Source organism: Lissotriton helveticus, chromosome 8 (assembly GCF_964261635.1).
Source record: "Lissotriton helveticus chromosome 8, aLisHel1.1, whole genome shotgun sequence".
Lineage (NCBI taxonomy): Eukaryota > Metazoa > Chordata > Amphibia > Caudata > Salamandridae > Lissotriton > Lissotriton helveticus.
The window spans coordinates 340,244,704-340,258,548 of NC_136069.1; positions in this window are offsets into that span (position 1 = coordinate 340,244,704).

Sequence of the window (13,845 nt, forward strand, 5' to 3'; positions counted from 1 at the left end):
ATGTGTACAGATAGCCTATAACAGAAGGGAGACTTCAGGAGTTGGTATTGACCTGGGGTGGCCCTTATATTGTGAGTGGGAATTTTTTGTGTAGGTCTGCAGTGCTTACTGAAGGTCTGAGGTGCCATTATGGGTGAAATCTGCACTAAACTTGAGTTTGCCCCACTTAGGCCTACAGGTTCCAGTGAGGTACCAATCTAGGGATAATCGTGTACCTCGAGTGTAGATTTACAGCCCCAAAAATCATATCTACACTCCATATGACACTTTAACATTTGTCATATTTCCGTGGCTTAGCTCAGAATCAGATCTCCAGGCCTTTGTCCACCCTACTGGGTCACATTAATTACTCTGCTCGCTTGTAGATGAACCAAAGGCCTTTCTACATTATAGTGTAATTAACATTGCTTGACACAGTTCCTGGGAATGGAAGGGTGGGGAAGACATCTGTTAATTAGCTGGTAACACTGCACCTGGGTGGGTTAACCCAGGACTAAAGAAACAAAGGTGGAGGGCCATACCTCTGGAGCCAAAAGAGGTTGCCTCACATTTTAAGTTTTAGTGGAAAGGGATCAGGCAGCTGTGTCAGCTAGGGGCGAAGATGAGGCTCTTAAGGAAGTTCTTTCCACAGATGACTTGAAGTCACTATATTGGATTGTCCCAGAATGCTGTACAGAAGGGTTTGGGCAAGGGTGGATTGATGATGTGGCACTCTGGGGCAGCAGGAGTCTAGAAAACACCTTAAAAACTCCTTCACATGGAAGAGACAGATGCAAAGGCACTGGACCAGGAAGCAACTAAGGTGAAACGATGCCAAGCTGAAAGGAGAAGCCACTTGATGCCCTGCAAGGATGGACTTTGAGACTTTGACTCCAGCTGACCCACAGGACTAATACGGGTATTGCCAGTGGTACTGCATCCTTTATCCCCCCCCTGAGAAACAGTTGAGGGCATAGACCTGCTAGGAGCCTTGTATGGTACCCCTTGACGCTATGTGGACAGGCCATTGACTCTGCTGGTGATGCACCAATGCCCTGCAGGAAGGCCAGGAAGCCATGGGGCGTGGGAAATGCAATAGGGAGGGTATTCTACTTGTTGGCTGTGGAAATGATGTGTAAGATGCCCGTCAACACAAAGAGGGCCCCAGGAGCACCAGCAGAGCATAAGTCTACTAGAAGGAGCTAGAAAACCCCTCTCCGCAGAAACAAAGTTCTTTTTTAGAGGCCAGGAGGCCTGAAGATGGTTAGGGCTCTCTTCCAGAGTCATAGAAGCTCAAAATTGTGTAAATTGACCTTACAGTGCCCGTGATATAGCCAATTCCTCTGGGGGACCTTGCAAAAAAAGAAGTGTGTGCCCTTCGCAGTGTTTAATAATCTATAACCAGGGTTGACCATGGCAGGGGGAGGGGGTCAGTGCATCTCTACAACATTTAATTGTTAATGGGGATTGTTGTGGAAGCAATAATGAGAAAAGTGTTCCCTCAATGGCCACAATTTTTCAATATAGGTATACATCCCACTCTTAATATAACATAGGTGACAGATACACACCAAACTTTTTTATTTTCTTCAAAAAATATATGCAACTTTTTATTTTCTATTAAGCATTGCTTTTAAGTTTTTATATTTTTTACATAGCATTTCAATACATACAAGGCATTTCATCACATATATTCCAATTCATAAATAGTATCGTGGTTCATACAATGGAAAAAATATAAGATGACAATAACTATATACACAAAAAAACAATTTATATAAATTCATGTCCCCCTGTTATCACACAATCAATCCCATCATGCTAACACATTCATACCCTCACTCCATTCAAACCCACAACATCTGAAAAAGGGAACTGATTTCTAATTGGCAGGAAATTCCCGTCAACTAGTAGGTCTCAAAACTCAGTATGAGACCCCGCACTTGGTCGACACGCGTTTCGGCGGCACAAGGCCACCTTCCTCAGGACCTCTTCCAGGCAGTCAAGCCCACGTGTACAGGGGACGATTAAAATCCATTCATTCCTTCTCTTCCTTGGCGGACAATATCGCAAGTATAAACCATGGAAAATGCAAGAAGAATTACACTGCAAATACCCCAATTCAATGTAAAAAAAAAGTTCCATCAGCGTCAAGTCATATGCAAAAGGTTGGAAGGCTATCGTAGTCCAGTGATGCCGTATTAAATGTAGTATTCTTTTAGTAAAATCTATTTCTCTTGCTCTTCCAAGTTCGATTACTCAATTTCGTTTTAGGATAGTGACACAATTGAATCACTTCCCATGCCCACGAATGACTGCCATGATGCACAAAGTGTAAGCCAACACGGTCTCCAGCTGGGTTATGGAAGGGCATGCATGGGATCCCCTCACCTAAGACATCTTCAGCCTGATGGCACAGCACAAATAAAGAAGCCATCTTGGAAGACCCTATCCTCCCATGATGAAGGAATGACAAGGATCGCGCGGATTCACTGCTCCCAGTGGTGGCCAGAACCCAGGGAGCCATGTGTTGTGCCTCTTTCCAAGGCGGCCCATGTCCATGTCAGAGGGTGTAGAGCATGCTGTAACCCACCCATGGTCTCCAAGGGTTCCCCACAGACTGGAAAGATAAGCTGTTACATACAGTAGTGTCAGCTGTGTGGGAGCCGGGCAGCCATCACAGGAGTGGGCTCCCTGTGCATCTCCAACTAGGAGGAAGCACCTGGGAGCGTGGTGGGCACAGGTATGATGGGTTTAGAAAACCAAGAGCGGGTGGAGTCAAGATGGGGACGGAGTAGCAGCTTTGGATGCTGCATGGTATGAGGCAAGAGAGTTCAGGCCTCTAATGTACACAATATCCAGCCCTGTTACAGGAAGTGGCTCAGAATGACGGGGGGGGGGTCACATGGAGTAAATGAAAATTGCAGAAAGTGCTTCAGATGAAAACCTTAAAGAAACGCAGTGTCCGCATGTACAGTGGTAAGTGGAGATCAAGATGGCACCAGCCACAAAGTTTGAGAATGTGCTGATCTGCACAATGAAGGAGAATTGAGAAAGACTACTTTTCTGGGACTGACCAACAGAGGAAACAGTCAGGTGCAGGGAAGCAGCACGGTAAACACTGGGAAGAAAAGGAGAAGCCAGTTATAATAAAAAGGGAAAAATTGATGTGGGGAGAAGATTGGCACGGGTTGGGCAGTAATAGAAAAGAACAGGTGTGGTGGATCCTTGTGCCCTGCTCTACCTTCCATTAGCAGAAGGAACAACATGTTTCAATGAAGAAGAGGAGTTTTAAGAAAATGCTGTGAGCTGCGCACGTGAAGTGAGGAGTGCCAAGCACTCTGCAAGAGCGAAGGGGGTACGAGACCCCTTTTTTGAAAATGCACCAATATGGCGGGGAAGATAGTGGACAGTAGACTGTGAAATAAAAGTGCTCCAACTTTTGGCTGCTTATCTGCCCATCTGAAGGGGTGTGAAGTGCATATGGTGTAGCACAGTTCTCTATGGAAACGGCTAGGAAACATCACTTCAAGGAATCAACAAAGCTGAATAAAAAGGTGCATGCGCAGGACTGGAAACTCTTGGGAAGTGGTCATGGTGAGGACCCTGATGGTGGAAGTAGGCTCTAGCCACAGTGTAAGGCTGGTGTGAAAGGTACGCGTGGTAACATGTGATGCACTTTCATTGGTGAAAGGAAAGGGGGGAGGTTAGAGATCCCCAACACAACCCAAATTCTGAGTATGAAAAAGCTACTATGCAAGTAAACTCTGGACACTGTTAGAAACAAACAAGGACCATTAGATTAACTATAATGCACTGCATGCACCCTTCATATGTCGAACCAGGGGAAGATCCAAAAGCAAAGCAAATTGTACTCATATCTAACTCAATCTGGCCAGTGGCAGCACAATAAGTGGAAGAACAAGGTAACAGCCAAGTCACAATGGTGGTGAAACATGTGCCTTCAGAAAGGAAAACCTACAGGCCTAACTGGCTGATGTAAAAAAAGATTTTAACAAATCTTTTTTGGCGGGCCTTAGTAGACTACTCAGAGAACTGGCCTTGAACATCTCCAAAATGAAATGAGGCGTGGCAAAAACGGATGCAAGGATGGAAGCTAAAAAGCAATCTCTCCAGCCAATGGCAGACATGAAACCATTACTCACCAGTAAATTTCATTACCCTGATTAAGGTCCTTCTCATTCCAGTCATAACTCTATGAGACTGCCATGCCTACCGACAAGCACTCTTACACGCTAGTCTTTTTCTCATTTTCCTACAATAAAGACCCATCCAACCCGCCTCCATGCCTGATATTACAAGACCAGATAAGCAACAGAGGGAGGAAGGGGACATGACTAGTACAAGGAGGACCTTAATCGGGGTAATGATGTTTACCAGTAAGTAATGGTTTCATTGCCCCTACATTGGACCTCCTCGTCCCAGTCATAGCTAAAAGGGGACTTCCCAAGCCAAGCCAACAAAAATAAGCTTGACACAGAGCATCAAGAAAACCAAAATCTTTAATTAATCAAGCTTATTTCATTGCTGCCTTCACAATCCCAACCCCAACATATTTAACAACAAGGGGTGGTGATGGACAGAGTTTCTGAATTAAGCAGAATACTCTCACCCAGTCAAGAGATCAGGGCTAGATCCAACACCGTTTTTTAGCTCACTGCACCATCCCAGTTCAGAACCTGGCTATATGCAAATTAGTCTGTTCCTGTCCCAGTGCATGATGGGAACAGGGCAAACCAAACTACCAAGCCAATTCTTACACTGGGAAGGAAACAAGCTTCCGGGGACCGGTTTCTGGCATTTCAGCCGTCGTCGGCCCGGCTTGCTTGAATCCTGATGGTGCAATGAGCAAGGGACTCACATCTGAGTATACCCTTCCACGCTTAGGGTGGACAAAATATTTAACAACAAGGGGTGGTGATGGACAGAGTTTCTGAATTAAGCAGAATACTCTCACCCAGTCAAGAGATCAGGGCTAGATCCAACACCGTTTTTTAGCTCACTGCACCATCCCAGTTCAGAACCTGGCTATATGCAAATTAGTCTGTTCCTGTCCCAGTGCATGATGGGAACAGGGCAAACCAAACTACCAAGCCAATTCTTACACTGGGAAGGAAACAAGCTTCCGGGGACCGGTTTCTGGCATTTCAGCCGTCGTCGGCCCGGCTTGCTTGAATCCTGATGGTGCAATGAGCAAGGGACTCACATCTGAGTATACCCTTCCACGCTTAGGGTGGACAAAATATTTAACAACAAGGGGTGGTGATGGACAGAGTTTCTGAATTAAGCAGAATACTCTCACCCAGTCAAGAGATCAGGGCTAGATCCAACACCGTTTTTTAGCTCACTGCACCATCCCAGTTCAGAACCTGGCTATATGCAAATTAGTCTGTTCCTGTCCCAGTGCATGATGGGAACAGGGCAAACCAAACTACCAAGCCGATTCTTACACTGGGAAGGAAACAAGCTTCCGGGGACCGGTTTCTGGCATTTCAGCCGTCGTCGGCCCGGCTTGCTTGAATCCTGATGGTGCAATGAGCAAGGGACTCACATCTGAGTATACCCTTCCACGCTTAGGGTGGACAAAATATTTAACAACAAAGGGTGGTGATGGACAGAGTTTCTGAATTAAGCAGAATACTCTCACCCAGTCAAGAGATCAGGGCTAGATCCAACACCGTTTTTTAGCTCACTGCACCATCCCAGTTCAGAACCTGGCTATATGCAAATTAGTCTGTTCCTGTCCCAGTGCATGATGGGCACAGGGCAAACCAAACTATCAAGCCAATTCTTACACTGGGAAGGAAACAAGCTTCCGGGGACCGGTTTCTGGCATTTCAGCCGTCGTCGGCCCGGCTTGCTTGAATCCTGATGGTGCAATGAGCAAGGGACTCATATCTGAGTATACCCTTCCACGCTTAGGGTGGACAAAATATTTAACAACAAGGGGTGGTAATGGACAGAGTTTCTGAATTAAGCAGAATACTCTCACCCAGTCAAGAGATCAGGGCTAGATCCAACACCGTTTTTTAGCTCACTGCACCATCCCAGTTCAGAACCTGGCTATATGCAAATTAGTCTGTTCCTGTCCCAGTGCATGATGGGAACAGGGCAAACCAAACTACCAAGCCAATTCTTACACTGGGAAGGAAACAAGCTTCCGGGGACCGGTTTCTGGCATTTCAGCCGTCTTCGGCCCGGCTTGCTTGAATCCTGATGGTGCAATGAGCAAGGGACTCACATCTGAGTATACCCTTCCACGCTTAGGGTGGACAAAATATTTAACAACAAGGGGTGGGCCAGGGACAGACTAATTTGCATATAGCCAGGTTCTGAACTGGGATGGTGCAGTGAGCTAAAAAAACGGTGATGGATCAAGCCCTGATCTGTTGACTGGGTAGGAGTGTTCTGATTAACTCAGATACTCTGTCCATCACCACCCCCTTTTGAAAATATTTTGGCCACCATGAGTGTGGAAGGGTATGCTCAGACATGAGTCCCTTGCTCACTGCACCATCAGGATTCAAGCAAGCCAGGCCGAAGACGGCTGTAATGCCAGAAACCGGTCCCCGGAAGCTTGTTTCCTTTCCAGTGAAGAATTGGCTTGGTAGTTTGGTCTGCCCTGTTCCCATGATGCACTGGGCCAGGGACAGACTAATTTGCATATAGCCAGGTTCTGAACTGGGATGGTGCAGTGAGCTAAAAAAAACGGTGATGGATCAAGCCCTGATCTGTTGACTGGGTAGGAGTGTTCTGATTAACTCAGATACTCTGTCCATCACCACCCCCTTTTGAAAATATTTTGGCCACCATGAGTGTGGAAGGGTATGCTCAGACATGAGTCCCTTGCTCACTGCACCATCAGGATTCAAGCAAGCCGGGCCGAAGACGGCTGTAATGCCAGAAACCGGTCCCCGGAAGCTTGTTTCCTTTCCAGTGAAGAATTGGCTTGGTAGTTTGGTCTGCCCTGTTCCCATGATGCACTGGGCCAGGGACAGACTAATTTGCATATAGCCAGGTTCTGAACTGGGATGGTGCAGTGAGCTAAAAAACAGTGATGGATCAAGCCCTGATCTGTTGACTGGGTAGGAGTGTTCTGATTAACTCAGATACTCTGTCCATCACCACACCCTTTTGAAAATATTTTGGCCACCATGAGTGTGGAAGGGTATGCTCAGACATGAGTCCCTTGCTCACTGCACCATCAGGATTCAAGCAAGCCGGGCTGAAGACGGCTGTAATGCCAGTAACCGGTCCCCGGAAGCTTGTTTCCTTTCCAGTGAAGAATTGGCTTGGTAGTTTGGTCTGCCCTGTTCCCATGATGCACTGGGCCAGGGACAGACTAATTTGCATATAGCCAGGTTCTGAACTGGGATGGTGCAGTGAGCTAAAAAACGGTGATGGATCAAGCCCTGATCTGTTGACTGGGTAGGAGTGTTCTGATTAACTCAGATACTCTGTCCATCACCACCCCCTTTTGAAAATATTTTGGCCACCATGAGTGAGGAAGGGTATGCTCAGACATGAGTCCCTTGCTCACTGCACCATCAGGATTCAAGCAAGCCGGGCCGAAGACGGCTGTAATGCCAGAAACCGGTCCCCGGAAGCTTGTTTCCTTTCCAGTGAAGAATTGGCTTGATAGTTTGGTCTGCCCTGTTCCCATGATGCATTGGGCCAGGGACAGACTAATTTGCATATAGCCAGGTTCCTAACTGGGATGGTGCAGTGAGCTAAAAAACGGTGATGGATCAAGCCCTGATCTGTTGACTGGGTAGGAGTGTTCTGATTAACTAAGATACTCTGTCCATCACCACCCCCTTTTGAAAATATTTTGGCCACCATGAGTGTGGAAGGGTATGCTCAGACATGAGTCCCTTGCTCACTGCACCATCAGGATTCAAGCAAGCCGGGCCGAAGACGGCTGTAATGCCAGAAACCGGTCCCCGGAAGCTTGTTTCCTTTCCAGTGAAGAATTGGCTTGGTAGTTTGGTCTGCCCTGTTCCCATGATGCAATGGGCCAGGGACAGACTAATTTGCATATAGCCAGGTTCTGAACTGGGATGGTGCAGTGAGCTAAAAAACGGTGATGGATCAAGCCCTGATCTGTTGACTGGGTAGGAGTGTTCTGATTAACTCAGATACTCTGTCCATCACCACCCCCTTTTGAAAATATTTTGGCCACCATGAGTGTGGAAGGGTATGCTCAGACATGAGTCCCTTGCTCACTGCACCATCAGGATTCAAGCAAGCCGGGCCGAAGACGGCTGTAATGCCAGAAACCGGTCCCCGGAAGCTTGTTTCCTTTCCAGTGAAGAATTGGCTTGGTAGTTTGGTCTGCCCTGTTCCCATGATGCACTGGGCCAGGGACAGACTAATTTGCATATAGCCAGGTTCTGAACTGGGATGGTGCAGTGAGCTAAAAAAAACGGTGATGGATCAAGCCCTGATCTGTTGACTGGGTAGGAGTGTTCTGATTAACTCAGATACTCTGTCCATCACCACCCCCTTTTGAAAATATTTTGGCCACCATGAGTGTGGAAGGGTATGCTCAGACATGAGTCCCTTGCTCACTGCACCATCAGGATTCAAGCAAGCCGGGCCGAAGACGGCTGTAATGCCAGAAACCGGTCCCCGGAAGCTTGTTTCCTTTCCAGTGAAGAATTGGCTTGGTAGTTTGGTCTGCCCTGTTCCCATGATGCACTGGGCCAGGGACAGACTAATTTGCATATAGCCAGGTTCTGAACTGAGATGGTGCAGTGAGCTAAAAAACAGTGATGGATCAAGCCCTGATCTGTTGACTGGGTAGGAGTGTTCTGATTAACTCAGATACTCTGTCCATCACAACACCCTTTTGAAAATATTTTGGCCACCATGAGTGTGGAAGGGTATGCTCAGACATGAGTCCCTTGCTCACTGCACCATCAGGATTCAAGCAAGCCGGCCCGAAGACGGCTGTAATGCCAGAAACCGGTCCCCGGAAGCTTGTTTCCTTTCCAGTGAAGAATTGGCTTGGTAGTTTGGTCTGCCCTCTTCCCATGATGCACTGGGCCAGGGACAGACTAATTTGCATATTGCCAGGTTCTGAACTGGGATGGTGCAGTGAGCTAAAAAACGGTGATGGATCAAGCCCTGATCTGTTGACTGGGTAGGAGTGTTCTGATTAACTCAGATACTCTGTCCATCACCACCCCCTTTTGAAAATATTTTGGCCACCATGAGTGTGGAAGGGTATGCTCAGACATGAGTCCCTTGCTCACTGCACCATCAGGATTCAAGCAAGCCGGGCCGAAGACGGCTGTAATGCCAGAAACCGGTCCCCGGAAGCTTGTTTCCTTTCCAGTGAAGAATTGGCTTGGTAGTTTGGTCTGCCCTGTTCCCATGATGCACTGAGCCAGGGACAGACCAATTTGCATATAGCCAGGTTCTGAACTGGGATGGTGCAGTGAGCTAAAAAACGGTGATGGATCAAGCCCTGATCTGTTGACTGGGTAGGAGTGTTCTGATTAACTCAGATACTCTGTCCATCACCACCCCCTTTTGAAAATATTTTGGCCACCATGAGTGTGGAAGGGTATGCTCAGGCATGAGTCCCTTGCTCACTGCACCATCAGGATTCAAGCAAGCCGGGCCGAAGACGGCTGTAATGCCAGAAACCGGTCCCCGGAAGCTTGTTTCCTTTCCAGTGAAGAATTGGCTTGGTAGTTTGGTCTGCCCTGTTCCCATGATGCAATGGGCCAGGGACAGACTAATTTGCATATAGCCAGGTTCTGAACTGGGATGGTGCAGTGAGCTAAAAAACGGTGATGGATCAAGCCCTGATCTGTTGACTGGGTAGGAGTGTTCTGATTAACTCAGATACTCTGTCCATCACCACCCCCTTTTGAAAATATTTTGCCCACCATGAGTGTGGAAGGGTATGCTCAGACATGAGTCCCTTGCTCACTGCACCATCAGGATTCAAGCAAGCCGGGCCGAAGACGGCTGTAATGCCAGAAACCGGTCCCCGGAAGCTTGTTTCCTTTCCAGTGAAGAATTGGCTTGGTAGTTTGGTCTGCCCTCTTCCCATGATGCACTGGGCCAGGGACAGACTAATTTGCATATAGCCAGGTTCTGAACTGGGATGGTGCAGTGAGCTAAAAAACGGTGATGGATCAAGCCCTGATCTGTTGACTGGGTAGGAGTGTTCTGATTAACTCAGATACTCTGTCCATCACCACCCCCTTTTGAAAATATTTTGGCCCCCATGAGTGTGGAAGGGTATGCTCAGACATGAGTCCCTTGCTCACTGCACCGTCAGGATTCAAGCAAGCCGGGCCGAAGACGGCTGTAATGCCAGAAACCGGTCCCCGGAAGCTTGTTTCCTTTCCAGTGAAGAATTGGCTTGGTAGTTTGGTCTGCCCTGTTCCCATGATGCACTGGGCCAGGGACAGACTAATTTGCATATAGCCAGGTTCTGAACTGGGATGGTGCAGTGAGCTAAAAAACGGTGATGGATCAAGCCCTGATCTGTTGACTGGGTAGGAGTGTTCTGATTAACTCAGATACTCTGTCCATCACCACCTCCTTTTGAAAATATTTTGGCCACCATGAGTGTGGAAGGGTATGCTCAGACATGAGTCCCTTGCTCACTGCACCATCAGGATTCAAGCAAGCCGGGCCGAAGACGGCTGTAATGCCAGCAACCGGTCCCCGGAAGCTTGTTTCCTTTCCAGTGAAGAATTGGCTTGGTAGTTTGGTCTGCCCTGTTCCCATGATGCACTGGGCCAGGGACTGACTGATTTGCATATAGCCAGGTTCTGAACTGGGATGGTGCAGTGAGCTAAAAAACGGTGATGGATCAAGCCCTGATCTGTTGACTGGGTAGGAGTGTTCTGATTAACTCAGATACTCTGTCCATCAACACCCCCTTTTGAAAATATTTTGGCCACCATGAGTGTGGAAGGGTATGCTCAGACATGAGTCCCTTGCTCACTGCACCATCAGGATTCAAGCAAGCCGGGCCGAAGACGGCTGTAATGCCAGAAACCGGTCCCCGGAAGCTTGTGTCCTTTCCAGTGAAGAATTGGCTTGGTAGTTTGGTCTGCCCTGTTCCCATGATGCACTGGGCCAGGGACAGACTAATTTGCATATAGCCAGGTTCTGAACTGGGATGGTGCAGTGAGCTAAAAAACGGTGATGGATCAAGCCCTGATCTGTTGACTGGGTAGGAGTGTTCTGATTAACTCTGATACTCTGTCCATCACCACCCCCTTTTGAAAATATTTTGGCCACCATGAGTGTGGAAGGGTATGCTCAGACATGAGTCCCTTGCTCACTGCACCATCAGGATTCAAGCAAGCCGGTATGAAGACGGCTGTAATGCCAGAAACTGGTCCCCGGAAGCTTGTTTCCTTTCCAGTGAAGAATTGGCTTGGTAGTTTGGTCTGCCCTGTTCCCATGATGCACTGGGCCAGGGACAGACTAATTTGCATATAGCCAGGTTCTGAACTGGGATGGTGCAGTGAGCTAAAAAACGGTGATGGATCAAGCCCTGATCTGTTGACTGGGTAGGAGTGTTCTGATTAACTCAGATACTCTGTCCATCACCACCCCCTTTTGAAAATATTTTCGCCACCATGAGTGTGGAAGGGTATGCTCAGACATGAGTCCCTTGCTCACTGCACCATCAGGATTCAAGCAAGCGGGGCCGAAGACGGCTGTAATGCCAGAAACCGGTCCCCGGAAGCTTGTTTCCTTTCCAGTGAAGAATTGGCTTGGTAGTTTGGTCTGCCCTGTTCCCATGATGCACTGGGCCAGGGACAGACTAATTTGCATATAGCCAGGTTCTGAACTGGGATGGTGCAGTGAGCTAAAAAACGGTGATGGATCAAGCCCTGATCTGTTGACTGGGTAGGAGTGTTCTGATTAACTCAGATACTCTGTCCATCACCACCCCCTTTTGAAAATATTTTGGCCACCATGAGTGTGGAAGGGTATGCTCAGACATGAGTCCCTTGCTCACTGCACCATCAGGATTCAAGCAAGCCGGGCCGAAGACGGCTGTAATGCCAGAAACCGGTCCCCGGAAGCTTGTTTCCTTTCCAGTGAAGAATTGGCTTGGTAGTTTGGTCTGCCCTGTTCCCATGATGCAATGGGCCAGGGACAGACTAATTTGCATATAGCCAGGTTCTGAACTGGGATGGTGCAGTGAGCTAAAAAACGGTGATGGATCAAGCCCTGATCTGTTGACTGGCTAGCAGTGTTCTGATTAACTCAGATACTCTGTCCATCACCACCCCCTTTTGAAAATATTTTGGCCACCATGAGTGTGGAAGGGTATGCTCAGACATGAGTCCCTTGCTCACTGCACCATCAGGATTCAAGCAAGCCGGGCCGAAGACGGCTGTAATGCCAGAAACCGGTCCCCGGAAGCTTGTTTCCTTTCCAGTGAAGAATTGGCTTGGTAGTTTGGTCTGCCCTGTTCCCATGATGCACTGGGCCAGGGACAGACTAATTTGCATATAGCCAGGTTCTGAACTGGGATGGTGCAGTGAGCTAAAAAACGGTGATGGATCAAGCCCTGATCTGTTGACTGGGTAGGAGTGTTCTGATTAACTCAGATACTCTGTCCATCACCACCCCCTTTTGAAAATATTTTGGCCACCATGAGTGTGAAAGGGTATGCTCAGACATGAGTCCCTTGCTCACTGCACCATCAGGATTCAAGCAAGCCGGGCCGAAGACGGCTGTAATGCCAGAAACCGGTCCCCGGAAGCTTGTTTCCTTTCCAGTGAAGAATTGGCTTGGTAGTTTGGTCTGCCCTGTTCCCATGATGCACTGGGCCAGGGACAGACTAATTTACATATAGCCAGGTTCTGAACTGGGATGGTGCAGTGAGCTAAAAAACGGTGATGGATCAAGCCCTGATCTGTTGACTGGGTAGGAGTGTTCTGATTAACTCAGATACTCTGTCCATCACCACCCCCTTTTGAAAATATTTTGGCCACCATGAGTGTGGAAGGGTATGCTCAGACATGAGTCCCTTGCTCACTGCACCATCAGGATTCAAGCAAGCCGGGCCGAAGACGGCTGTAATGCCAGAAACCGGTCCCCGGAAGCTTGTTTCCTTTCCAGTGAAGAATTGGCTTGGTAGTTTGGTCTGCCCTGTTCCCATGATGCAATGGGCCAGGGACAGACTAATTTGCATATAGCCAGGTTCTGAACTGGGATGGTGCAGTGAGCTAAAAAACGGTGATGGATCAAGTCCTGATCTGTTGACTGGGTAGGAGTGTTCTGATTAACTCAGATACTCTGTCCATCACCACAACCTTTTGAAAATATTTTGGCCACCATGAGTGTGGAAGGGTATTCTCAGACATGAGTCCCTTGCTCACTGTACCATCAGGATTCAAGCAAGCCGGGCCGAAGACGGCTGTAATGCCAGAAACCGGTCCCCGGAAGCTTGTTTCCTTTTCAGTGAAGAATTGGCTTGGTAGTTTGGTCTGCCCTCTTCCCATGATGCACTGGGCCAGGGACAGACTAATTTGCATATAGCCAGGTTCTGAACTGGGATGGTGCAGTGAGCTAAAAAACGGTGATGGATCAAGCCCTGATCTGTTGACTGGGTAGGAGTGTTCTGATTAACTCAGATACTCTGTCCATCACCACCCCCTTTTGAAAATATTTTGGCCACCATGAGTGTGGAAGTGTATGCTCAGACATGAGTCCCTTGCTCACTGCACCATCAGGATTCAAGCAAGCCGGGCCGAAGACGGCTGTAATGCCAGAAACCGGTCCCCGGAAGCTTGTTTCCTTTCCAGTGAAGAATTGGCTTGGTAGTTTGGTCTGCCCTGTTCCCATGATGCA